Genomic DNA, 27581 nt, shown 5'->3' with positions numbered 1-27581 from the left:
TCTGATCTCTGTTTCCAAGATGGTACCTTGAACACTGAAATTTCCAGAGGGGAGAAACACTGTTCCTTACATGGCAAAAGATCAGAAGGACAAAGAGAGGGAACCCACCCCTAAAAACTCTTTTTTAAAAAAAGTATCCAGCCCACCTATAAGGGTGGATCTCTCATGATCTAATCACCTCTTAATGGACTTACCTCTTGATAATGTTTGCAATAGCAATTAAATTTCAACATGAGTTTTGGAAGAGACATTTAAACTATAGCAGCTGTCTTTTAGCTCGCAGGTTCTTTCTTCTGCTTGATTGAGTATGCTGTTGGAGCTCTCTGTGGAATTTTTCTGTTCAGTTCAGTTTATTGTGTTTCTTAGCTTCAGAATTTCTGTTTGTTTTTTTTAATTCTCTGATATCATTTTTGAACTTCTCATTTTGTTCATACATTGTTTTCCTGACATCATTTTGTTGTCTGTTTGTGTTGTTTTGTAGATCACTGTTTTAAAAACAATTATTTTGAATTTTTTTTAGATTTGTAGATATTCTTTCCTTTGTGGTTGCTTACTGGTGCTTTATTTGTTCCTTTGGTTGTGTCATGTTTCCCTGATTATTCCTGATCCTTGTGGCCTTGTGTTAGTGTCTGCGAATTTTAAGATGTAGACACCTCTTTTAGTTTTATGAACTGGCTTCATTAGGGAAATCCCCTCAACAGTCAGCCAGCCCAGAGATTCTCAGCAGCCTGTCTGAAAGGGTTTGTTGATGGGATTGCTGCTGGAATCCTCATGCAGGCTGATCTAGTGTCTGGGTCAGTGAGTGTGCCAGATTAGGGCCAGGGTCCATAGGGCCAAGCCTGGATCCTGAGTCCATAAGTAAGGGTTCTGGCCTGCAGCCTGGAGATATAAGGGCTAACCTGGAGCCTGAGGCTGTGGGGACTAGCCTAGTGCTGAATTTTGCTGGTGTTCCACAGTGAAGTTAGATACTTACTTCATTCTTACTTCATTCTCTTTTTTCTAGGTGAAGAGTATCTTCCTTGTGCTACCTGGGTTCAGGGACTTGGTGATGTGATAATGTGAAACTGTTCTTACTTCCATCAATGCCACTTTTTTTTTTTTATTTCTGTGCTCCACTGAAGCAATCTAACCTCTCACCTGGATTCTTTAGCTGCTATGAAAGCATTTTCATGCATGGATAGTTGTTTGAATTTATGTTTCTGCAAGGGGATGAGTGCTAGAAAGTCTTTCCTCTCCATCTTGCTGATGTCGCTCCATCCTAATAGCCTTTAATAAGATGTTTATTTATTCCATTTATTGTGTCAGAAGTACCTCTATGGTTTGCTCCTTTGTAGATAATTTATCTAGTTTTAAATGCCCCTAAATGGTCTTACAACGTTCTGGTCACTATAGGGAAAGATAATGTCATATTTCTTGATATCTATGTTTTCTTCAGTTGAACATATGATTTTCATGCCTATCAGGAAACTATATTTCTCAGTCCACCCCGTAGTTAGTTGTGATCTTGAGACTAAGTTCTGGCCAAGGGAATGTGGAAGACAACAATGGGTGCGGTTTCTGAACTTTCTTCTTAGTGAAAGTCACATGGTTCTCCTTCCACCATTTAACTTTTATGAGCTGGATCCACATCTTGGACCATGAGGCTGAGGGGCCTATCCTAGAGATAGAAGAGCAGAAGCACAAATGTTGCCTGAGTCCAAGATGACTGTTGAGCTGCCATACCAATGGTGAAATATTTACATCAAGACTTTTAAGTGAGAAAGAAATAGATGTTTATCTTATTTAACCCATTTTATTTTGGGTATCTATTACATATGACTATGTATTATAACACAGTCACTTAGCATTATTAATTCCACTATAATGTAGTATATGTATATATACACATATTAGATACAACCCTGAACAAATGGTATTGATTCCAAAAACCATAAATAAAATTGAATCCAATTTATTCTTTCTCACAACATGTGTGGGACTCACTGTATGTGAGTATGTTACTGTATTTATATTTTCTAAGGCTGTACTCAAGACTGTTTTGAAATCATGGATAACAGAATACAGAAATTAGCATTAACATTTTTAAACTGCAGTGTTTTATTCCTTAAGAATTATATTTTAAAGCACATTACTCCTTTGATATGAAAGATCACCTTAACAGACTATTTCTGCAGAGAAAATTGCAATCCTAGGTTTTGTTACAGAGGTTTAACTCCATGGTGAAAAAACTGCTTTGCATGATAATACTGAAGTGGTCTTCAGTTTGAGTGAAATTGCATCCATGGAGATTATGTTTCACTAGAGAAATGGTTTCTCAACATAAATACGTGTGTACCTGTGTTTAATCACTTACCATCTACAAACCTAGGCAGAAACCTGATGATGAAAAAAAAACATGAATTTTAATATTTCTCTCATGGTGGCAGAGATTCTAAAGCGGATAAGAGTGACAGTGTTAGAGCTCAATTTGTACTATTCTGATAAACACATTCTTCAAGACCAGGAATCGGCAAACTATGTCTTGCTGGCCAAATCCAACCCAACACCTGTTTTTGTATTGCTCATGAGCTATGAATAATTTTTAAATCTCTAAAGGATCGAGAAGAAGAAGAAACCCAGAGAGTACAAAAAATATTTGCAAACCATACATCTGGTAAGGAGCTAATATCCAAAATATATAAGGAATTTTAATAACTTAAGAACAAGAAAGCAACTTGATTAAAAAATGAGCAAAGGACCTGAACAGACATTTCTTAAAAGAAGACATACAGATGACCAATAGATTAATTAAAAAATGCTCAGTATTCCTAATTATTAGGAAAATGCAAATTAAAACCACAACAAAATATCATCTGCACCTGTTAGAATGGATTTTATTTAAAAAAATGAAATATAACAAGTGTTGGCAAGGATGTAGAGAAAAGGGGATCCTTATACACTACTAGTGGAAATGTAAAGTAGTACAGCCATTATGGAAAACGATATGGGGGTAGAATTACCATATGATCCAGCAATCTCACTTCTGGGAATATATCCAAAGAATTGAAATAGATATGTTGAAGGGATGTGTAAATTTTCATGTACATTGCAACATTATTTACAACAGCCAAGATATGGAATTAACCTAAATGTCCATCTAACTGATGAATAAAGAAAATATTTTAAAAAAAAGTACACTATAGAATACTATTTAGCCTTTAAAAAAAGAACAAAATCATGTCATTTGGAACAAACTAGACACAGAAAGACAAATACGTACTTTCCACTTATCTCCAGTTTTGCTTTTCAAAATTTCAGTTACCTAGGCTCAACCATGGTCTAAAAATATTAATGAAAAATTTCAGAAATAAACAGTTGATAATTTGTAAATTGCATGCCATTCTGGGTAACATGATGAAATCTCTTGTTTTCCTGCTTCATTCCACCTGGGATATCAACCATCCTTTTGTCCAGCAAATTCACTTTGTATACACTACTTGCCCATTAGTCACTTAGTAGCCATTTTGGTTACTAGACCTAAATAACTTAGTACACATAAGGTTCAGCACTATCTGCAGTTTCAGGCATCAACTGGGGACCTTGAAACATATCTTTTATGCATAAGGGCGGACTGCTGTACTGGATGATCTCACTTACATGTAGACTATTAAAAAAGTTGAATTCACCGAAGTAGAGAGTAGAATGATGGTTACCAGAAGCCTGGTGTGGGGGTGGGGAGGTGGGTGGGAAGGCAAGGTGGTTTGAGGGCTGCTGGTCAAAGGGGACAACGTTTCAGCTAGACAAGAGGAATGTTTTAAGTTTTGGTCACACAGGGTGACCATAGTTAATAGTAATGTATTATATATTTCAAAATACATGAGTAAATATCAAATGTATCATCACAAAAAATGTTAAATAAGTAGGTGATGAATATATTAATTAGCTTGATTTACTCATTCCACATTACATATACATACCAAAATACCACATTGTACTCCATAAATGTAATATATTATGGTTTGGCAGTTAAAATAATACAAATTTTAAAAAGCAGCAGCAAGAGAGATACATGTGGCCCCTAATGTCTAAAATATTTACTGCCTAGTCCTTTACAAATAAATCTGCTAATCCCTCAGACTCAATAACCCAACAATACGGAATACGCTGAAGTTAGTGTATATTATATAGATCGTCCTTGCATATAGTAGAATCGTAATAAATGAATTAATTAGTGGAGGGACACTATTTTTCAATGATGGTAAAGGCTATGGAATACATATCATTTATTCACCAGTGTACGCCATGATTTGGTGTGTGTGTAGCAGGTAAAAGCAATGGAGGTTTAAGACATACTTGAAAATGGAGGGAGTTGTTTACATTTAAAGCTATAGGATAGGGTTTATATAATTTCATCAAATAGCATTGTTTTATGGTTTATATTCTGATTTGTGGTTGACATTGTGTCTATAGCAAATTTGGGCCAAATTTGTAAATTCACTTGGCATTTTGCAGTGTCTGGTATATAGCACATTTTAATGTTTGTTCAATAGGTAAGTGAATATTTAATACTGTTATCATACACATCATTCATTCAAAGATTACTGGTGTTTTTTCCAGCGAAATATTAACCTTGGAAGTCAGTCATTTTATGCCAGATAGTTGCTTTTTCCTGTCTTCATCTAACAAATATTTTTCTCATATATTTTCTTAATTTCAAAATTCCTTTAAAAAGATGACAACAACAATCAATTATAATTGACTTAAGAATAATTTCTCTGTTGTGTGAGCCATAAGGCCTATGTGACTTAAGGGAGAAATGTCTAAAAATGATCAAGACCATAGGTGTTGGCATTTCTTAGGGTGATAATGAGACATGCCTTTTCTTTCCCTATGTTGGTGCAATTGTCTAGTGCATACTCTTTTTTCAGAGGGATTTCAAGAGATGATGTAACACAAAACTCAGCCTCATAGGCAAGCTTTGTTCACAGACTTCTCATTTATGATAAACTTTAAATATTCATGATCCTTTTCCCTTTCCCAGTGATATTTCCCACTTTAACCTATAAAGTAAAGGGAGGCTGCACCTGGAATGGAATTTAAATAAGTTTTTAAAAAAAATTTGTTATGACCAAAGCATTGCCTAAGAGATACTTCAGTCAATTTCAGGAGTTTGAGCCTAAAGGAGTACTTTCTTCAGAGTAAGGTCAAGGCAGAGAAAAAAGAAACATCACAGCTGTGCACTGCTCTGCTGTCCAGATAGAGTCTTTGAACATTTTCTTCTCTTCATCAAAGAACAACTGGGAAGGCAACACATAGAAAATAAAATCCATTAGACCTTGGCAAATGTTATGAAAAATGAAGATTAGGATCAAAAGTTTAAAAGGACAATCCAGGCTTAAAAGAAAAATATAAAAAAACTTTCATTGCCTTCTGTAGCACATGAGAAGGTGTTTAAATTGTTTGGTCTATTGGTCTACAGACACCTGGATGATACTTGTATTATGAGTTCAGAATAGCAGAAACACACCTGACCGATACAGATCATTTATAATCTGCTTCTAAAATAAACTCAATGGCAAACACAGCTTACTGAAAAGGAGAAATACAAGTGGCTCTTAAAAAATTAGTGGATTTTTAAAAAATTTTTGAAGATTTGGTAAGTTGAAATCTGAATAAAGAAGTACTTGTGAAAAGACAACTTTAGATAATCAATAGTAATAAAGAAGGTAAAAATGAATTATTTCTTTAGTCATTTAGTGAACACTGATTGTCTCTTATTAATCAAAAACTGAGCTAGGTGCTGACATAAAGAGATGAACAAAACAAAAAATAACTGGTTTCAAAGGAGTTAAAAACATATTAACATGGATATGGAAAATCTACAGATTCAGGTCTCATTTGCAATAGCTAAACTTCTTCCCCCTGCCATGAGTCTTTAGAAATAAATTTTCATTTCATCTCATTGAATTAACAATTTTGGATGTATGCAATTAATTTTGCATTTATCCACCAATGCAATAGATACCCTGTGTGGGAATAGCTCAAGGCTGGGGACTAAAGATGAGCAAGACATTTCCGTCTATCAGGGAATCTAGTCAGGTACTTATGTGCTTAAATAACAAAGTTTTTAATAAAAAATGCCATCATATTACTAAAACTATTACCAAAAATATCTAACCCTTATGGAATGCTTATGTGATTTATATCCATTATCTCATTTAATCCTTATATCAATACTGTGACATAAGTACAAATATTATCTCAATCTTATAAGAAAACGGAGGCAAAAGGAAGTTAGGTAACTTGTCTAAAGTCATGGTGAAGGTTGATTCTAAAAACGCCATATTCTGTGCTCTTAATCACTACATTCAGAAGAATTTAGTTGAGATAGTGATTTTTCCTGATGAAATAATAAGAAAAAAAGCTTTATGGAGGAGTTATTATTAACATAGGAATATAAAAAATATCTTGAACTTTATATTCCCAGCTAAAAAGAAATAGATCATAGCAGACCACCTTCTCAATGATAGCAAAAATAAAAGCTAGATAAAAACTTAAACCTGTTTGAACCCACCAGAAAGTAATCAAGGCAACCAAACTTGGAGACCCAGGATTCCAGAGAGAAGGAAAATTTGCTAAGAGTATTTTTCTTGGCAGCTTTTCCCTTTGAGTCATTAGTTAGTGCATATACAATGTGGGTAGAAAGGCTCAGAAGCTAAAAGAAGGCAAATGCTAAGAGGCAGAGAATTTCAGTGCTGTTTGGAGATTTTTAAATGAAGTTCAAAGCCCAGCAAGGGGGAAAACCACAATAAACTTTCTAGGTATTTCTCTAACTCTCCTGAAATAGCATATACTAGGAATAATAGCAAATTAGAAGACCAGGCCTAAAACCAGTTATAAATAGCTTAATATCTAATTGCATTAAAGTGACTGACTTTTATACTAACTGGCTATCAGAGAGTTGCAAGACAGAGGATTAGTGATTTTGAAAGATAAGTTAGTAAAAAAAATACAAAATAGGATGGCAAACACAAAAAGGATAATATGACTTGTATAATACATAGAAAATACGTATATATGTGACAGACTCTCAGGACTGCAAAACAGACCGAATAAGGGGCAAAAATTACCCAGAACTGATGAAAGACATTAAGCCACATATTCAAGAAACACTATAAAGCCCAATCAGAATGAGAACAAAGAAATCATTTTCAGGCACATTATGGTAAAGTTAACGAAAACTAATGACAAAGAGCAAAATCTTAGAAACATCTAATAAAAAGATAAATTACTTTCAAAGAAACAATTTTATAATTATTAACTTGCTTCTCAACGAAGACAATAGCAGTTAGAAAAGACTGACATGGCATCTTTAAAATGCTGAAAAAAAATAGTTGTTATAGTAGAATTCTCCTCAGAGTAAATATTCTCCAAAAATGAGAGTAGAGAGATTTCCTTATAAACAAAAACAAAATATATATAAAACAACAATAATAATAATATATTGTGACATTTAATCAAAACACATGACAAAATAACAAATGGAAAAGGGGTGACTGAAGTGTTCTAACATCCTTGCCTTACCTAGGGATGCTAATTTATATGAGATTTAGAAGTGAGAGATCTACAGAAGAGACACCAAAAGGACAAACAAAATAGAATTTTAAAAGTGAATTAATATAACTGAAAAGTTAATAGAGGAGAAAATATGATAACAAAAAAATACTTGATAGGCCCAAAAAAAGAAAAGGAGAGAAAAGAAGTCTAGACCAAGTGGGAGAAATAAAATAAAGCATTAAGATGGTAGATTTAAATCCAAATGTATCAGTAATTACTTAAATTAATAATAGTCATTAAATGTCTATTAAATTATCCAATTAATAGTCAAGATTGTCAGAATAAAAACCACTGCCAATTATATACAGTGGTTTTTAAAAGAGATAAAAAATAACTACACAAAAATTGTAAAGTCAAATAAAAGAAAAAAGGTATAACATTCAAAGGATAATCAAAATAAACATGTAATTATGCTAAGATAAGAAATAGTAGACTTTAAGACAGGAAGTATATTGGAGGTAAAGAGGGGACATTTTGTAATGATAAAAAGATCAATTTAAAATTTAAAATTTGTATGCACCTAACTACATACCTTAGAAAGCAAAACCGAAAAAAATTAATGAATAAATAAGTACACAAATACAGTGAAAGATTTTTAACACAAAATTCACAAAAAGTCATAGGATAAGGCACACAAAAAAATCAGTAAAAATATAGAATACTCAAAAAGTAAGATTAATAAGCATTGGCCTAATCGATCATATAGAGCACTGCATTCAACTGTATAATATGTAGGAGTACACATGCAATATTTCTCAAAATGTTTATATCCTGGACTATATGTACATGAGGCAAATCTCAACATATATCAAATAATTGAAATAATACAAAGTGTGTTTTTTTACTACTATGGAATTAAATTTAAAATTAGTGACTGTTAACCCCCTAAAGTTTGAAAATTAATCCATAATTTTTTAAAGAATCAACAAAATAATAAAAATATTTTGAATCAAAATATAACCAAAAAAGCATATATAAAATTTGTGGTATGGAGTTACAGCCATTTTTAGAAAAAATTTTATAGCCTGCAAATTATATATATAAAGATAAAAACCTGAAAATTGATGATCTGTATGTATCCATTTGAAGATGTTAGCAAAAGAGCATAAGTTTAAACCTAAATAAGGCAGAATGAAGAAAATAATAAGGAATCAAATTTAATAAAATAGAAAACAAGCACACAATAGAGAAAATCAGCAAAATCAGAAGTTGTTCATTTCAAAAGCCAAAATTTGATAAGTACATATGAAGACTAACCAAGAAAATGGAGCAAAAAGTTACAAATTACCAATACTAAGTAATAAAAGGAGGGGCATAACGATAGAGCCTACAAACATTAAAAGATATTCAATGACTATCATGAACACCTTTTTTCCTCAAAATTAAAAATTTAGATAAAATAAATGAGAATCATATCTGTAATTTGTTTTCAAAATGTGCAAAAGGAAAAACAATTTTCAACTAATCTTTAAGGCCAGCATAACCTGATACAAAACTTGATAAAAACATAAGTTACTGGTCAATCTTTGTTATGAACGTTGATTAAATATCTTAAAGTGATATTAGCATTCCAAACTCAACAATGTATATAAAGGATAATATATTACCACCATGTTGAACATTTTGTAGAAATGCAAATTTCATTTAATATAAAAAAATCAAGAAATTGTAAGTCTACAGTGGAAAAGCTTGGGAGACCCCAGTTTAACCAAGTGATCAGAGTTAATGTTGCTATTATTGGGAAAGGATATACCATGTTCAGAGATTGAAAGATCCAATATTTTAAGATGTCAATTCTCTGTACATTGATATATAGACTAAAATTCCCCATTTGTGTAAAGTAAAATTATTATTCTAGAAATTATATGGAAAATTAAAGGACTCAAACTAGCCTCTCTAAGATGTAAAGTCACAAAACATATTACCACATATGAACATTATAAGCCCATTGAGATTACGCAAGTGTTATTGAAATTAAGGACTGAAAAACAGATTAGTGGATCAGAACAATTTAGAAACGAAACTACATGGTCACTTGATTTATTACACATAACTCTGCAGAACAGAATCTTTTCAATACATGGTGCTCGATAAATTTAGTGTCCATATTAAAAAAATAAAACTGCCAGCCACTTCACAATTATAAATAAATTCCTCATATAGATTTAAATTCAAAAGATAAAAAAATTAAAGTATCTATATAAAGCTGCGCTAGTCAATAAGGTAGCCATTAGTCACATGGGTATTTAAATTTACATTTCAATTAATTAAAATTAAAAACAATTAAAAATTCAGTTCCTTAGTTGTATTAGTCACATTTCAAGTGTGCAATAGCTAGCTTTTGCCACAATCCTGTGGCTAGCAGCCACTGCATTGAGCAACAAAGATATGGAACATGTCCATCACTGTAGAAAGTTCTGTTGGGCAGTATCAGCAGAGGTTTACATAAGATACTATCTTTATGACTAGGGCTAGGAGAAAAGAAACTAACCATAAAGGAAGAACTGACAATATATATAGAACTCTTAAAAACTGACAACAACAACAACACCAAAAAAGAAAAATGGACAAAATCATGAAATGTTTATAATAAATGATAGACAAATGGCTTTTTAATATATAAAAGAAATGCTTAATGTTACTCATAATAAGAGAAAAAATGATAAAAGTACACTGATGTATTATTTTTAACTGTCAAATTACTGGCCAAAAGATTGGCCACAGGCTGTTCAACAGAGGTAGGGGAATGGGCACTCTCCTAGTGGGGGTGCAAAATGGTACAGCCACAGTAAAGGTAAACTTGGTAATATATATGGAAATTATATATTCATTGCCACATGACTCAGCAATCCCACTTCTAGGATTTTAGTCTGAAGATACAAAAAAAAAAAAAAAAAAACCATAGGTACAAGATTACTCGCAAGTAAAAATTGGAAGCAACCTAAATACCATACAGAAAGTTGAATATGCTCTGGCACATTCACACATTGGAGTACTATGTAGCTGCCAAATATTAATTAGTAAAATAACTAATCAGTACAAGCAATGATAAAAAAATCTCTTTAATGTGAGTGATTTCTAGGATGCATTGTTATATGAAAAAAGCAAGATGCAAATGAAAAACCTATAATATGCTAACTTTCTTCTAAGAAGCGAGAGGAAATTAGAATATGTATGTCTATACTTGTTTAATTTCACTGAAACAAACACAGGAATAATGAACTAGAAAGTAATAAAAGTGATTACCTACAGGGTTGTGAGTTAGGTGGAAGGGGTATAGATGTGAGTGTGATTTTTTTTTGCATATATATTTTATATAGTTTTCATTGTGAACTATGCTTTTTTTTAAACAAATTTTAGAAAATTAAATCAACAAAGATGAAGAAAAGAAACTTCAAACTGGAGATAAGCAGAAACAAACTTAACTTTGTAGCTCACTAAAAAAAACTACAAAAAAGAAAAAAAAGAATTAATCCAGGTAATTTTGGAATGCTGTATTCTGATTATACAGCCTCAGAGGGATATGTTCTAAGGACTAAAAAAAAGGAAAGAAATCCCTTACTGTTATTAAAAGCTTTGTTTTGCTAGTAGTATGGATGTAGCAATTCTGAAATTATGTTTTACATATTATAGGATAGAGCAAATATGTTAATGTTGTGGGCGAGACAGGATGTACAAATGGTACAAGTCAGAAACACAGGGATGAAGTACAAAGTCATGAAGCAGGTGAGATTGCCCAGGGTATAGTGAGAGGGAAAGACTGTTTTTAAGAGGTAGGAGAAATTCCTACATTTCAGCAGTGGACCGCTTTTGAGGAACTCATGGTGTGTTTTTTCTCTTCCCCTTTTTCTTGTCAGGTTGAATAAATGTGTTATAGACAACAAGATGACTCTTTAAAATGCAAAAAAGTCCAGGTGCAGTGGCTCACGCCTGTAATCCCAGCACTTTGGGAGGCTGAGGCAGGCGGATCACCTGAGGTCAGGAGTTTAAGACCAGCCTGGCCAACATTGTGAAACTCTGTCTCTACTAAAAATACAAAAAAATTAGCTGGCTGTAGTAGCGGGCGCCTGTAATCCCAGCTACTTAGGAGGCTGAGGCAGGAGAATTGCTTGAACCTGGGAGGCGGAGGCTGCAGTGAGCCGACATCGTGCCCCTGCACTCCAACCTGCGCAACAGTGTGAGACACCATCTCAAAAAAAAAGAAATTGCAAAAAAAAAAAAAAAAAAAGAAACCTCTCAATGATGGTCAGGCAACGTCTTTTAATATAATGTGTAAGATACAAAAAAAATCTCAGTTCAGGGTTTTATTATGAATATTTTTGGAGATACTGAGCAGTTTCCTGAGGCAAGATTTTTTTTTTAATTAGAGACTTCTGACAACTCACGTTTTAAAAATAAGCTGTACATTAAAAGATATGAATGAAGAATATTATTGATTTGAGTAAAAAAGTTCACTCAGGTTCATAAAATGGAACAAGATCATGTCCTTTGCAGGGACATGGATGGAGCTGGAAGCCATTATCCTCAGCAAACTAACAGAGGCACACAAAACCAAATACTACATGTTCTCACTTAAAAGTGGGAGCTGAACAATGAGAACACATGGATACAGGGAGGTGAACAACACACACTGGGGCCTGTCATGGGAGTTTGGGGGAGGGAGAGCATCAGGATAAAGAGTGAATACATGCATTAGCTATCGATAGGTGCAGCAAAACACCACGGCACATGTTTACCTCTGTAACAAACCTGCATATCCTGCACATGCAGCCCGGAACTTATAAAATAATAAAATAAAATAAAATAAAATATTTTAAAAAGTTCACTCAGGATCAAAACGTGCATACACATTGGCTTGATTGCAAATACAGAAAGCACATTTGCCTTTTCTGAAGTGCCCTGGGATCAGTGCATCATTCATTTTGTGGGGTTGTCAGGCTGCTTGGTGGGAAGTCAGTCACCACATCAACAGACACAAACATTTTGAAAAGAATTCTTGGGGTTTTAGAGGGTCAATGAATAACCATCTTCTCTCCTGTATTATAGTTTTGAAAACAATGAGAAATAACTGACCAAAAACGAGATAAAATTTACACCTTTATCACTGGTAAACATTTGATTGGCAGTAATGGCCCTGAGGTAGGTCAATGGTCCTGCAGCACTCTCAGTCCTTGGTGGTCTAGACACTCACCTAAAGGAACGTGTGGAATGGAAGAGGTGACACACTCATTGCTGAGTTACTTCGGTCAGGGTTGGAGATGGAAGAAAATATATAAATAAATCCTTGGTCATTTTTTAATAGATTTCCCAATCATTAAATGTGGACACAACAGTCAGTAATTTCACTTTAATTTCATAAGAAACAATGAGTAAGAAAATGAGACAAGATACGAGGAATGTTAATCTAGAAGCAGTCCCTCTCCTTGGAAACATGAATAGGAACTAGAATCATATTTTAAATTCTTGTGGTTGCCTTTGGACTGAAAATATCAAGAATTAACAAGTATCTGTTTAATGAATGTGACCTAGTTTCAAGTAAAACGGATTTGGTTAAAAACCAAAACTATTCATTAAAAAGCGATGATATTTGATAAATACAAATATATTTCTTAGAATTACTGCAAAGTTTTTGGCCTTAGAATTATTGTAAAGTTACTGTAAGCAACTTTTACATCTCATGGGCTTTTGAAAAATACATTTTTTAAACTATAAAACTGGTAAATTTGGCAGTATTAATGATGTAAAGAAGAGTCAGAATTGTGATATTCCAGGGCTAAATGTATCTTGCAAATTTTAAGAATGTTTGAGTAGTCATGTAGAATGACACCCTGCAATAATAAGCCTTGCCATAATATGAATTTGGAGATACAGTAGCACAATTGGAGCTTGACTCCTATTCTTCACAGTAAGCTCACCTAGGCCATTTCATTAGCCTTGTAATTTCATGATCCTGAATTTTTTGTAATCAAAAACGGTTCTGGTAGAATTTTATTATATATATTTATCAAAATTATATATTGACTAGCATAAGGCCTACAATTCTGCATCATTTATGGCTAAAATATATTTACTATTGTTTATTTGTTTTGTTTTTTGAGACAGAGTCTTGCTTTGTTGCCCAGGCTGGAGTGCAGTGGCATGATCTCGGCTCACTGCAACCTCCACCTCCTGGGTTCAAGAGATTCTCCTGCCTCAGCCTCCCGAGTAGCTGGGATTACAGGCACCTGACACCAAGCCCGGCTGATTTTTGTATTTTTAGTAGAGATAGGGCTTCACCATGTTGACCAGGCTGGTCTTGAACTCCCAACCTCAGGTGATCTACCTGCCTCGGCCTCCCAAAGTGCTGGGATTATAAGCATGAGCTACTGTGCCGGGGCATTATTAGATAGATTAAGCTATATTTCTCTGTGATAGGTTTACATATTATACATTGTTTTCTGATAAAATAAATGATTAGTGAAAATATTTCGATGTCCCTAATCAAAATGGCAGTTGTTGATGATGACGTAGATTGAGCATTGTATCAGGATGTGTCTAATTATGCCTCATGTTAACAGAATAATAAGCCTACTTACGGAAAAATATCTTAGTTTGGGATTTCTAGAAACAGTGCCTGAGATGGGGGTTCTTACGAAAGTGATTTACTAAGGAATACTCCCAGGGATTTATTGAAGGGAGTGAAGATAAAGAGGAAGAAACTAAGTAAAGATACAGTTTTAGGAGAAGTATAGACTCAATCAGATCACACTGCAAGTGCTGAAGAGTATATCACAATACAGAGTTTGGTCTACCCAGAGGCCAGGAACTGGGCTTTTAAAGACCCTGCCAAGCAGTGATCACGCGCCAGGGTAAATCCCAGGCTTCTTCCAGCAAGGCAGCGCCTATCAACTAAGGGCAATTTTCGGCAGAAGGTGCAAATGTGATGATCCTTCCCAGCCAATGCCTGCAGAAGTAGGGGTACAGACTTCACAGGCTGCTAAAGGGAATCTGGGTGAGTACCCAGGTAATTTTTAATTATTAATAATTATTAATTATCTTGACTGTATTATGTTATATAGCTAGAACTCAGCTCATCTCCCTTAGCCCCCAGTTGAATTTCTGAGCTTTGCTCTTGCTTAAGACTTATTTAGAAACACCTAGGCTTCCTTTTCTGTATCACATTCATTGGGCACAAAGTGCGATCTATTTTATCCACTAGTAAGGAGTTGCACAGCAACTATATTTTAAAGGTGCATGTCTCCTTTTGGATAATGTAAAGATAATACTTGAATATAAAAAGTTAAAGAGTTTTGAATCCACTTGGATAGTTTCTCCACTGATGGGAAACCTGCACCTCTTTTTACGGTTACTTTGGAAATCTGCAAGGTATGTGTTTAACAAAATGGATTTTTCACATAAGTGGAAATTTCATTATTTATTCAGGCTCACCACCTTCTCATTGGTTCATGGAATGTTAAAATTGTTCTCACACGTTTTTAGATGTTATCCATTCTGGATAGGAAATATAAGCTGAAATTTGGCGACGATGTATGCAGAATATGGCTGGTTATTTTCCAATTATCTACTCTTCCCTTTTTCTATTTTAATAGGGCTCCTGAATTTTAGCTGGATACATGACCACCCAGAATAAAGATTATATATTTCAAGTCTCTATTGCAGTTATGTGTGGCCACATGACTAAATTGTGGTGAAAAGGATTTGATTGGAAATGATAATTTCAACTTCTGAGTCCTGACCTTCAAAGGATGAATGTCTCTCCCCCACCCCTTCCCTTATCCTTTCTCCCTCCTGCCAACTGGAACACAGATATAGTGGTGATTCGTCTTGGATCAATGAATATAAAGCAAGTTTCTAAGTATGGCATGGTAACAAGATAGAAGAAATCTGGTCCTAGACACAGCAGAGCCTGCATACCAGCCTGAGATACTTCAAACTAGTTTGTTACATGTGACAGAAGTGAACTTGTATGACATTAAGTCACTTCATTTTGGGTTTCTGTTTCAGAAGAATGTATCCTCTATCCAGCAAGCCTTTTTCAATAAAATCATTATGTACTCCACCTACAACACGGTAGGAATGAATCCCTCTGATATTTTTAAAGAATAACTACAAGCAACATTTTGACCTATTGCTTTTATTTAAATGCTTTTTTATTACTAGAAAATTGGAGATAAAGCAATGACCCACAAAAATATTTTATTAACAGATATTTAATCCACAGTTTGAATGAGAATCAACTATTGTTATACTGTGTTACAAAGGGATATATATTAGTTCAGGTTTATGAAAAGCTCTGAAAATGGTACACACATAAAAGCACAAGGTATGTATCTTAAAAAAATGAATTATGCAGAGAAAGTTTATCTAGAAAGAAAGAAGAAAAACATATATATATATATATATATATAAAGAAAATAGAAGTGAATGTTAAATGCTATTTCTACAAATTATCTCTACACACCTCAAAGTCACAAACTATTGTTAGGAAGCATTATGGTCTCATGCTTTATAAAATGAGTTGTTTGAATTTAGGATGTCTATTAGACATCAATTCTCAATAGCAACAAGATCTTTGAAAAAGTAGTATTTATTTATGTTTATTGTCCTAAAGCTAGGACATACACCAACACAGAGAAAGAAATTAACTTTCTCAGTAGAAACCTCAAGTTCGTTAAATTACAACATTTTAAAAGATGCTGTCAAGACTACAGGTTGCATTTTAAATAGGTTGAATTTAAAATATTTTTTGTTATACAACAACATAACCTCCTCTTTAATATACTTGGTTTCAGGAAAGAAAACAAAGTTCTGTGAATAACTAAATCATCATAATGAAACAAAATAAGTAGAAAGCAAGAGTGTTTTGAAAGGTGAGCTGAATTATTAACTTCAGACTATTTTTTTTAACAGCATATAACATGAACTAGGTATTTGTTGTGTCAATAATTCACCCTAGAGCAATCCAACAGCAGAAAGAAAGCAATAGTTTTAGTAATTTCCCTGTATTAGAATGTGAGCTAAAACAAAATGATTAAGTGTAAAAAAGAAACTGCTCATACTATATTCTCATTTTATGAAAATTGTTACTTAGGTATCATTCAAATATTTAGAAATTACTTTTTTTTTGCATTTCTGTGGACTGAGTTTCTGCTAAAGTTTATGAATGTTTTGAGCCATGACTATGTTCCAGGAGCTGAGTAAATCGTAAGAGATAGAAAGATGAGTGGGACAAGATGTTTCCTTCAAATCTATTGGAGGGGTGAAGACACACAGTGGGGGTGTGTAGACTGGTACAGGTATTTGAGAGGGCACTATGTCAGTAGTCAGCCAAATTAAAAATGCAAGCATTATACAAACTAGGAATGTCTCTCCTCCTTACATGTTTCAGGGAAAATTTTATGTGCCCATTAGAAAACATGTAGTAGAGTATTCACTACAATATTTGTAGTAAAAGAAAGTTGGGGGCAATTTAAGTAACTGTCACTAATAGTGAGTGTTCACTATAAATGTTGTAAAGCAGTTGAAGGCAAAGGAACAGATGCGTATAGATATAGAGACCAAAATGATAGACCACAGAAACACAACTTGGGTGAGAAAGTAAAAATCAAAAGTCTAAAGTATAATAACATTAATGTCAGGTAGAACATATACATGCAAAATAATATTTCATGTTTTACAAGGAAACCTAAAAATGAAAGAAGAGACCTTAAACACTCAAATAAATGACCATTAGAAAAGAAGAAAAGTGAAGTGCAGAACGAGAATAAGAGGAGAGAAATAAATTAAACAAACAAAATAATTAATAAATGAAAAAGAATAAATAAGAAACTCAAAATGAGGGCCATTCATTGGAAAATGATGGTATTTGATCATGAGCTAGTTGAAGTGAATAAACTCTCCACCACTAATGTAAATATAACCCTGAAATTTAAACAACTATGAGTTGGGTTTCTGAAAATAAGTAGTCTAGATTTTCGGAAAAAAATTCATTACCAAACAGTTGAAATTGCCAAACTTGAAAATCAAAACCCTAGATGAATTTGCAAGAAAAAGAAAAGTAGGAAAATACTTTTTATTTTATTACCAAATAGTTGAAATTGCCAAACTTGAAAATCAAAACCCTAGATGAATTTGCAAGAAAAAGAAAAGTAGGAAAATACCAATGTGATAAACAGAAACTGATGTTGAACTTACTTTGAGAAGCAGAAACCTGTTTGTTTTTGTTTTTGTTTTTAATGTAATAGCTATATGGGGAAGGAGGCAAGGCCTTGGACCCACCTGAGGTAGTGTTGGAACTGAGAATATCATTAAAAAGCCCATATCTTTTTTTTCTTTTTTAAATTTATTTATTTTTTTTAAATTATACTTTAAGTTCTGGGGTACATGTGCAGAATGTGCAGGTTTGTTACATAGGTATACATGTGCCATGGTGGTTTGCTGCACCAATCAACCCGTCATCTACATTAGGTATTTCTCCTAATGCTATCACTCCCCTAGCCACCCCCAGCTCCCGACAGGCCCCGGTGTGTGATGTTCCCCTTCCTGTGTCCATGTGTTCTCATTGTTCAGCTCCCACTTATGAGTGAGAACATGCAGTGTTTGGTTTTCTGTTCTTGTGTTAGTTTGCTGAGAAAGATGGTTTCTAGCTTCATCCATGTCCCTGCAAAGGACGTGAACTCATCCTTTTTTATGGCTGCATAGCATTCCATGGTGTATATATGCCACATTTTCTTTATCCAGTCTATCATTGATGGGTATTTGCATTGGTTCTAAGTCTTTGCTATTGTGAACAATGCTGCAATAAACATAAGTGTGCATGTGTCTTTATAGTAGAATGATTTATAATCCTTTGGGTATATACATAGTAATGGGATTGCTGGATCAAATGGTATTTCTAGATCTAGATCCTTGAAGAATCGCCAAACTGTCTTCCACAATGGTTGAACTAATTTACACTCCCACCAACAGTGTAAAAGCGTTCCTATTTCTCCACATCCTTTCCAGCATCTGTTGTTTCCTGACTTTTTAGTGATCACCATTCTAACTGGTGTGAGATGGTATCGCATTGTGGTTTTGATTTGCATTTCTCTAATGACCAGTGATGATAAACATTTTTTCATATGTTTGTTGGCTGCATAAATGTCTTCTTTTGAGAAGTGTCTGTTCATATCCTTCACCCTCTTTTTGATGGCTTTTTTTTCTTGTAAATTTATTTAAGTTCTTTGTAGATTCTGGATATTAGCCCTTTGTCAGATGAATAGATTGCAAAAATTTTCTCCCATTCTGTAAGTTGCCTGTTCAACCCGATGATGATAGTTTCTTTTGCTGTGCAGAAGCTCTTTAGTTTAATTAGATCCCATTTGTCAATTCTGGCTTTTGTTTCCACTGGCCTTGGTGTTTTAGTCATGAAGTCTTCACCCATGCCTATGTCCTGAATGGTATTGCCCGGGTTTTCTTCCAGGGTTTTTATGATTTTAGGTCTTACGTTTAAGTCTTTAATCCATCTTGAGTTAATTTTTTAATAAGGTGTAAGGAAGGGATCCCGTTTTTGTTGTTGTTGTTTTTGTTTTGAGACAGTATCTCGTTCTGTCACCAGGCTGGAGTGTAGTGGCACAATCTCAGCTCACTGAAACCTCTGCCTCCCAGGTTCAAGCGATTCTCCTGCCTCAGCCTCTCAAGTAGCTGGGATTACAAGTGGGTGCCACCATGCCCAGATAATTTTTGTATTTTTAGTAGAAACGGGGCTTCACCATGTTGGCCAGGATGCTCTTGATCTCCTGACTTCGTGATCTGCCCACCTTGGCCTCCCAAAGTGCTGGGATTACAGGCGTGAGCCACTGCACCCGGCTGAAAGCCCATATCTTTAGGTAATAGAGAATTTGTAGCTACAGTGTTATCCTTATGTGGGTGTGCCTGAGTGATACAAAAATCTCAAGTGAAAACATTATTTTAAAGTAGAATTAGGTTTTTCATGCCCAGAGTGCCTGGCAGTAACAAGCACACACCCTCTCTGGAGCACTATACCTCAATTCACACTCCAAATATTTCACAGATTCAGTCACTTATACAAACCAAAATTAAAATCACATGAGGAAATAAGGTATGAGAAAGAATTGAAGAAAAAAATTTTATAAAGAATAAACTCCTCCAAAAGTTTTATATTTTAGAATAATTAAGCAAAGAATATAAAATGACTATATTAAAAATGATTAAAGAGACAAAACGTGGGTTCAAAGCATGAGTAATGAAAAAAAGACCATAAAAATGATCAGATAATATCTTCAGAAAAAGTACTGCATGTAACTCCTAGAAATGGAAATATATATAGAATGATTGGAAGAATCTGAAACCAATGTTGTAGACGAAAGAATACACGTGATTGAAGAGTAAATTTGTTAAGTGGTAGATTAATCAAAAGAAATTGTCAAATGAAGTACAGAAATAAAGGAAATGGAAAATTAGAAAGATGTTAACAGGCATGAAGATAAGAACAGTCATTCAAAGATACACCTAATTAAAATTTTAAAGGGAAAAAATAGGGAGAATGGAGGCAAGACAACAATGAGAATGAAGATTCCAGACTGATTAAGTGTAAGAATTATCAGATTCAAAAGGCAGAAATGAAACCTCAGTAGATGACTGAAGGAGACCAACCAGAAAATCTTAAATTTAGCCATAAACAATCAACTATACTAGAAGCTGACTTTCTCATAGTAATGATAAAAACCGCAAGAAAGAAAAATAATAGCTGATGGACAATGACTATCAACATAAAATTCTGTACCCTGTAAGATTATCAATCCGGGATATGGTTAAAATAAAGACATTTTCAGTTGAGAATTTGTCAAGTATAGACTTAAGGAAATTCTCAAGGTGGTAGTTAACGAAAAAAGGAAAATAATCAGGTTATAATGATGTGAGATATAAGAAAGCATGGTGAGTGAATAACTTTAAAAATCACATGTATCATTCTTAACAAATATTGGCTGTGTAAACAGTAATATTAATCTCTACGTAAAATGATAAAGATTAAAGATGATATTGACTACCCATGACAGACAATATGAAGTTGGAATTACTGGAGTTAAAAGAGTTCTGAAATATGTGTATTATACTGAAGTGTAGAAATGTTAATTGTAGATTTTAAGTATACTGTATTAAAGGTTTAGTAGTAAGAGAATATGAATACAGTATATAATTTTTAAAAATAAAGAATAAAAATAAAATGAAACATCAATTTAAAGAATGCAGGAAAATTAGATAAAAGAAGCATAGAAACACAAGGGAAATATAAAGCTGAAAAAAGACGGCAAACTTAATTCTAAAGATATTATTAATCACATAAATGTAAAATGACTAAATTCATAGGTAATTTACCTCAGATCTCAGATTTCAAATATTTGATGATTTGTTTTATGAAATCAAGTTAACCTTATTCTTTAGCCTGTCAGGGCATGTTCTGACTCCAAGACTGGCGGAGAAAAGATGAATTAACAGAGAAAAAGATTTTGGTTTGATTTACAACAAACAACAAACAATAATATTTTCACAATTGTAAGCATTCAAGAATGGAGTGGTCTTCCTTTTGAGACAGTGAATGCCTCCTCCCTGAAAGTTACTTGTCAAGTATGTTAGAGAAACTGAGGTTTGTTTGGGAAGAATAAAATACAAATGGCCTCTGTGGCCTCTATAATCGTAAAAGCACATATAAAATTCTAACTATGCATTTATTCCAGGGAGATTTATGTACTGTGTGGGTTTTCTCACATAAAAGACAAATCCCAGAGTATCTCTCTTCTTGCAGAGTTCTAATCTGTACTTTCTTTTCATAACTCAGCCCCTCGGTCATTTACCATTCATTATGCTGCTATTTGGGATCTCTGAGAATTCCAACAGTTCCCTGGCCTCAAGTAGCTCACACTTCTGATGAAAAACTGACATATGTAGACAGTTGTTCTATAGTGCTGTGAGTTCCAAGACAGAAGTAGGAAAAAAAATCTGAAAGAATACAGTGGAGAGCTCATTAGTATCTCCCAGTAAGTAGGCTACAAGGAGGACAAATATTCACAGAGGAGAGTTTGAATTTATTATGGAAGGGGAGTAAAAATTTGCCAAGTGGAAAAAGAGAAATAAGGAATATCAGCCACACTTTAGCTTCTGGATTTGAAAACTGCATAGATTTAACAAACTGCAAATAATTTAGTATGACTGGAGGACAAAGACCTATGGAAACAGAGAGGTCACAGATCATAAGGGGCACATTAAGAATTATTGGACTTTATCCTATAGTTGATGGGAATAGTTGAAGAGTTTTTAAGAAGAGAAATTATTCAAAATTATGAAAGTACATACTCTGGAGACAAATCATAGAAGATATTTTCTAAAGTCAAAAAATTATTATTTTATTACCATTCTCTCAATTTGGATTGTTTGCCCCATTGCTGTTCTCTGTTAGTGCATATAATTGAGAATCAACTTGAGTACATTTCTAGCTTCATGATCATCATTATTCTGAGGAACATCCATCATATGAGAAGTTTCAGAAAATTTCTTGTGACCCTACTTAATTTTGTTGCTAGTTATAGATGCTTATTGAAAGCCAAGAAAGGAAAAAGGCAAAGTGTGTTTAACCAGGTTAAAATGTTAAACTTTGTAAATGTTATTATAGAAGCATTGACTTCTTCAGAGGGGAGAAACCTTACAGACAACCTTTAGAAGTTTCAGTGTACATCATTTCCATAATAAGGCTCCATTGTCCTTGTTTGAAGTACTCATTCTGCCCACACTATAGCCTGCACACCAGGCAACCCAATAGGGCTTTGTTTTATCTGTGTTCTTGGCTCCCAGTTCCTAGGAGGCTCCTCAACCCATTGATCAGAGTGCTACCTATTTGTTTGCACTGCAGCACCACTAGGGAGTTTCCCAGTGACTTGCTGAGGATTGCACTGCAGTAAGCAGGGAAACTTTATGAGGCTGACCCTTCATGTAAACCTCTAACGTAACATTAACCTGCCCACTGGCCCATATCACAGTGGTAAAAAAGAATAATATTCTTTTAGGCTTCTCAGAAGAAATTACTACTCATAATTTTCACAAAATGCACTCTGTCATCTAATCGTGCTCCTCTCCATGCTCCTGCCTTCCATGAGAAGTATCAGAAAAGGAGAGAGAGCAACAGGGCCACTAGATGCAGACAAATGGAACAGCTCCCACACAGGACTGAGACAACTGGTGTACTCTGAACAGATGTTCAGAGGGAAGGTTCCAAGAGTGGACAGAGGGAAGACACAGAAAGTGGGCTGAAGCAGGAGAAAGCTGGGAACTCTGCATGGACTACCACACACCGGGACCCATTTTTGAACCACAACAGCTCCAGGGTAATGGGTGAGTTGAACTGGCAAGGAGCAACCTGCTCTTGCTACAGGCCTCTGGAAACCCAGCAAGAGGGGACCTGTCGACCACCATGGACAGTTTAGGTGGCAGGGAGAGCTGTTTAAAGAAATGGTAGCAACAGCAAGCCAGCTGATGTAGAGTCCAGAAGATTTGGTGCTGGAGCATCTATAGTAGAGACCAGCCAGGGAAGGCCATCCCCCTGGGCTCAACTTGCTCCTATAAGAGACTTCAGCCCTACAGGAATTGTTGGACCTGATTGCTGCAGAGCAGTCTTGCACATCAGATGGGGCTGGTCCAACCCATGTATCCTTCAGTCTGGTGACCTCTCCTGGGGCTCCAGCCTGGCCATGCCTGCTTACAGGGCAGTCTCAAGGGCCCTGGGGGCCCACATCATAGCTTCTGTGCTGGTGGACTGTGCCTGACCTGTGGGAGAGCTCCAGCAAGGTGGCTTCTATGGCCATGCACCAGATCTCACGCTCCCTTTACATACTACAGCTTCCCCTGGGCCCGTGGCAACTCCCCACATCACTCTGTGGGCACATGTCTGCATGAGTAGGTTTTTCTTTACCTACCAACATGAGGGAGTACAGTTTACCACCCATCCCCCTCCGCTGACTGCCATTGCAGAAAGAGCTTTGGTAGCCACAGACCCAGCAAGCCGTGCCTCTACCAGTGCCCCACTCTGCACTAACAGTAGGCAGAGAACAGTGGATCCTCCCACACCCTAAGCAATCACTTCTGCTTGCAGGGCACAGAGAAGGCACCCAGACCTGCACCTACCAGTAATCTGTTCCCAAGCCAACACCACCTCCAGTGCAACTGCTCATGCAGTCTCCAACAGGGGCCCCCTACAGCCCCACTCTCACAGTTCTGTTGCCTCCACCACTGTGGTGAAAGTCCACAGGGAGGCAGGCACCCCTGCATCCACTAGCACCCTGCTGCAGCTGCTGCACCTCAGTCCACCACAGCGCAGCAGACTCTAAACCTTGAGGAGCCAGAGAACAAAGTCAGGGCTCAATGCAAGTCCCGCCATGCCAGAGTTAGAGTATGCAGTACAGGAACTGGACGCTGAGTATTGAACCCCTAAAAATCTTCCAGAAACAAAGCCAGTTGACTGAATACACATTGCACCACAATCAAACCCTCAAGGTCATCAAATAGGATAAAAGAAAAAAAAATTATCCAAAGGTCAGCAATCTCAAAGATTGAAGGTAGGTAAGCCCACAAAGATGACAAAGAATCAGTGCAAGAATGCCAAAAGCTCAAAAAGCTGGAGTGTCTTCTATCATGCAAACCAGCAAATCACCTCTCCAGCAAGGGTTTGGAAACTGGGATGAACTGGATGAAATGAGAGCAATAGAATTCAGAATACGGATAGAAAGGAAGATCACTGAGCTACAAAGATATATTGAAACCCAATGCAAGGAAGCTAAAAATCATGATAAAACAGTGCAGAAACTGACAGACAAAATAACCGATATAGAAAAGAATATAAACAACCTGATAGAGCTGAAAAATACACTATAAGAATTTCATAATGCAGTTGCAAGTATTAATAGCAGGATAGACCAAGTGGAGGAAATAATCTCAGAGTTTGAAGATTGCCTTCTGAAATAAGACAAATAAGAATAGAGAAAACAAAGGAACGAAAATCAACTAACATACCTCCGAGGAATATGGGATTATGTAAAGAGAACCAAATCAATGACTGATTGGTATCTCTGAAAGAGAAGGGGAGAAGGGGATCAATTTGGAAAACGTATGTTAGGATATTATCCATGAGAACGTTCCCAACCTAGCTAGAGAGGCCAACATTTAAATGCAGGAAATGCAGAGAACTTCAGTAAGATAATTCACAAGCAAATCAGCCCCAAGACACATAATCATCAGAAATCCCGAGGTCAAAATGAAAGACAAAATGTTAAAGGCAGCAAGAGAGAAAGGTCAGGTGACCTACAAAGGGAAGCTCATCTGACTAACAATGGGCCACTCAGCAGAAATCCTATAAGTCAGAAGAGACTGTGGGCAAATATTCAACATTCTTAAAGAAAAGAAATTCCAACCAAGAATTTAATATCTGGCCAAACTAAGCTTTGTAAGCAGAAGGGAAATAAGATCCTTTCCAGACAAGCAAATGCTGAGGGAATTTGTTACCAACAGAGCTGTCTGACAAGAGTTCTTAAAGGAAGCACTAAATATGGAAAGGAAAGATGATTGCCAGCCACTACAAAAATACACTGAAGCAGAGAGACCAATAACACTATAAAGCAACCACATAAACGAGTCTGCGTAATAATCAGCTAACATCATGATGACAGGATCAAATCTACACATATCAATACTAACTTTAAATGTAAATGGGCTAAATGCCTCAATTAAAAGAGACGGGTGGCAATCTGGATAAAGAATCAAGACCCAATGTTAATGCTGTCTACAAGAGATCCATCTCTCATGCAATGACACCCATAGGCTCAAAATAAAAGAATGGGGAAAAAAAATCTACCAAGCAAATGGAAAACAGAAAAAAGCAGGGGTTGCAATCCTAATTTCAGACAAAACAGACTTTAAAGCAACAAAGATCAATGAAGACAAAGAAGGACTTTAAATAATGGCATAGGGTTCAATTCAACAAGAAGACCTAACTATCCTAAGTGTATATGCACCCAACACAGAAGCACCCAGATTCATAAAGCAAGTTCTTAGAGATCTTCAAAGAGACTTAGACTCCCACACAATTACAGTGGGTGACCTTAACACCCCACTGACAATATTAGACAGATCATTGAGACAGAAAATTAACAAATATATTCAGGGCCTGATCTCAGCACTGGATCAAATGTACCCAATAGATATCTAAAGAACTCTGTACCCCAAAAATACAGAATATACATTCTCATTGCCACGTGGCACTTACTCTAAAATCAACCATATGTTTGTACACACAACACTCCACAGCAAATGCAAAAGAACTAAAATTATAACAAACAATCTCTTGGCCCACAGATAAATTAAATTAGAAATCAAGACTAAGAAATTCGCTCAAAACCATACAATTACATGAAAATCAAATAACCTGCTCCTGAATGACTTTTGGGTAAAAAAAGAAATTAAGGCAGAAATTAAGAAGTTCTTTTAAACTAATGAGAACAAAGATACAACATACCAGAATCTCTAGGACACAGTTAAAGCAATTAAGAGGGAAATTTCCCATTAAGATGGAAATTTATAGCACTAAATGCTCGCATCAAAAAGCTAGAAAGATCTCAAGTTAACAACTTAACATTACAACTAAAAAAACTAGAGAACCAAGAGCAAATCAACCCCAAAGCTAGAAGAAGACAAGAAATAACCAAAATTGAAGCTGAGCTAAAGGAGATAGAGACATAAAAAAATATTCAAAAGATCAACAAATCCAAGAGCTGGTTTTTTTGAAAAAATTAGTAAAATAGATAGACTGCTAGGTAGACTAATGAAGAAAAGAGAGAAGATCCAAACAAACACAATTAGAAATGACAAAGGAGATATATCACTGACCCCACAGAAATACAAAAAACCATCATAGAATATTATGACGTCTATGCACATAAACTCAAAAATCTAGAAGAAATGGACAAATTTTTAGACTCATACACCCTCCCAAGACTGAACCAGTAAGACATTCAATCCTTGAACAGACCAAAAATGGGCTCTGAAACTGAGGCAGCAATAAATGGCCTACCAACCTAAAAAATGCCAAGTACCAGATGGATTCACAGCTGAATTCTACCAGATGTACAAAGAAGAGCTGACACTATTCCTATGAAAATATTCCAAAAAATTGAGGAGGAGGGACTCCTCTCCAACTAATTCTATGAGGCCAGCACCGTCCTGATATCAAAACCTGGCAGAGACAAACACACAAAAAAAATTTTAGGTTAATATCATTGATGAATATCGATGCAAAAATCCTCAACAAAATACTGGCAAACCAAATCCAGCAGTGCATCAAAAAGCTTATCCACCACAATCAAGTAGGCTTTATCCCTGGGATACAAAATTGGTTCAACCTATACAAATCAATAAATGTGATTTATCACATAAACAGAACTAAGAACAAAAATCACATGATCATCTCCATAGATACAGAAAAAAGTTTTATATAAAATTTATGTTATAAACTCTCAATAAACTAGGTATTGAAGAAACATACCTCAAAACAATAAGAACTATATATGACAAACCCACAGCCAACATTATACTGAATGGGCAAAAGCTGGAAGCATTCTCCTTGAAGACTGGCACAAGACAAGGATGCCCTCTTCTGCCACTCCTATTCAACATAGTTTTGGAAGCCCTGGCCAGGGGAATCAGGCAAGAGAAAGAAATAAAGGGAATCCAAATAAGACAGAAAGTCAAATTATCCCTGTTTGCAGACAATACGCACTTCTATCTAGAAAACCTCATAGTCTCAGCCCAAAAGCTCCTTAAACTGATACACAACTTCAGCAAAGTCTTAGGATTCAAACTCAATGGGCAGAAATCAGTAGCATTTCTATATACCAACAACCATCAAGCTGAGAGCTAAATCAGGAATGTAATTCCATTCACAATTG

General features: G+C 35.2%; 1 long non-coding RNA gene across 1 annotated transcript in view; it reads left to right on the top strand.

Moving 5' to 3' along the window:
* The window catches only part of LOC134733732 (uncharacterized), an 87911-nt gene that overhangs the window by 35629 nt on the left and 24701 nt on the right, over positions 1-27581 (top strand). Inside the window, exons 3-4 of the long non-coding RNA XR_010117352.1 lie at positions 15601-15666; positions 16389-16466. This is a non-coding gene — a long non-coding RNA (uncharacterized lncRNA). The remainder of the gene's footprint in view (positions 1-15600; positions 15667-16388; positions 16467-27581) is intronic.

This window comes from Symphalangus syndactylus, chromosome 12 (assembly GCF_028878055.3).
Source record: "Symphalangus syndactylus isolate Jambi chromosome 12, NHGRI_mSymSyn1-v2.1_pri, whole genome shotgun sequence".
NCBI classification, from domain to species: Eukaryota; Metazoa; Chordata; class Mammalia; order Primates; family Hylobatidae; genus Symphalangus; species Symphalangus syndactylus.
The sequence above is the reverse complement of the archived record's forward strand: the minus strand, read 5'-3'. Positions and strand labels throughout refer to the sequence as shown.